Raw genomic sequence first — 1,831 nt, 5'->3', positions numbered from 1 at the left:
GACTACCACCACCTTGGTGCAAGTTCTTTTCACCTACTCACACAGTGTGGGAGTTTTCTGCCTCTAGGGCCCCAGTCCTGCTCTCAGACCACCATCCTTTAAAGGCTGCTTTCACCATGCCATTCCTCTTAACAGACATTTAATGGCCCTGTATTTTTCTGCTCTAATTTCTATTGTCGAAAGGACAAGCTCAGACAACTCCCCGGACAGGATGTTCAAGTATCATTCCCCTAGGATGCTTTTCCTGGACCTCCTCCCACCTCTCATACAAGTCTCATCAGGGCTGACTTAGGACCCTCTTCTTTAGTGTCATAAGACTGTACACTCTCCTACTATAATATACACACCATAAAGAATTTGTTGGGGTAATTCTCACTACAATACCAGCACCTTCAGGCTGAAGCTATCCTATTGTGTGCTTCAGTCCCTCCCACAACGATCAATAAGCCACGGGCATGCATTCAGTACATGTCTGCTGAATAAGTGAGCCTTGTTTACACGACTTCGTTTACCTCAGAAGCACTCCCACCCCCATAACCTTCAAAAAATAGTTTTCACCCTTAGCTATACATCAGAATGACCTAGGTGGCTTCTTAAACAAAGGTTCCTACTCTCCACTTTGAAATGTCATTTTTCTCTAGGATAAAGCCCTGGAATATACATTTTCTTAAAAACTCCACAGCTAATGGTGATGCAATTTAGGAAAGTATTCAAAGATTTGCTGACTTAGTTGTGATTCTACAACTAAACTCAAGTCAAAACTGAGAGATAAGAACTTATATAATTTGACAGAGTCATGTCAAGACACAGTAGAAAGCCAATGTGCTCTATATTTATTATGTAACCAAAACCATGTTTAAATGATAATTTAATCAGTCCACAATGGTGTTTGTAGTTAATTCAGAACTTTTAGAAAAGTATGTATGTTATATGGTATTCCATGTGACATAAATAGTTAAGCTGATGCATCAAACGCTAGACATTAAATATCCAACAAACATAACTTGAAGTTGCAGTTTCTTAAAATCTATTGAAATCGCACACGAAAGAAACTAAATAACTTGCTCACCGTCTAAATGCAGAGTCATGGCAAGGGTTTTGTTTCCTAATTCCTAGTCAGGGAGAGTGCATTGCTTTCTCTTTTCCAGTGATTTGGCAGGGTCTTGCTGGAAACTGATATTAGATTAGAGGGATAAATGGCCAGATCCAATAAGGCAAATCCTTCTCTGAGTAGGGTAAGATAAGAAGAGTCAACTACAGAGATTAGGTAGAGGTAAATTCCAAAGCAGAATTATAGAATGTAAAAATTGCTGTTTCTCACACAGATATTTAGAGCACAAGGCAGTATATCAAGTGGTTTGCAACACACTCAAGGAACAACAGATGCAAAAAGCATCCAAGAACATTCTAACGAGAAAGTAACAAGCGAAAATGAGAAATATGAAACAGTAAAAACTAAACAAAAAGCTTAAGAATAGAAGGAGATGCTGAGAGAGCATAATTCCCAGACTCAGAATTTCTAACAATTTGAATTGTGTGGAGGTAAGAAATCTGTATTTCAGTCCATATCTTTGCCTAAATTAGCAGCTATGTAACTGAACAAGTTCTTTATCCAGTGGATCTCAACTTCCCTATCTATAGAATATAGTTAATAATCCATAAGCAATATTCTACTAATATAAGACAATCAAATATGCAACATGAAATATTTTTAAAGTATAAAACACCTAGCAAATGCAAGGTGTTGGTGTTAATTTAATAATCCAGTAAGTAGCAGTTATATTCTACAATGTTGTAAAAGCACTTGAGCTTATTCCAAAAAGAGAAAAAA

At 37.2% G+C, this 1,831-nt stretch overlaps 1 pseudogene; it reads left to right on the top strand.

Moving 5' to 3' along the window:
* The window catches only part of LOC115943739 (ATM interactor pseudogene), a 2,508-nt pseudogene extending 1,086 nt beyond the window's left edge, over positions 1-1,422 (top strand).
* The last annotated feature ends 409 nt before the right edge of the window (positions 1,423-1,831 follow it).

This window comes from Leptonychotes weddellii, chromosome 6, assembly GCF_054177405.1.
Source record: "Leptonychotes weddellii isolate Sample4059 chromosome 6, ASM5417740v2, whole genome shotgun sequence".
NCBI lineage: Eukaryota > Metazoa > Chordata > Mammalia > Carnivora > Phocidae > Leptonychotes > Leptonychotes weddellii.
This window is presented reverse-complemented; position numbering and strand designations above follow the sequence as displayed.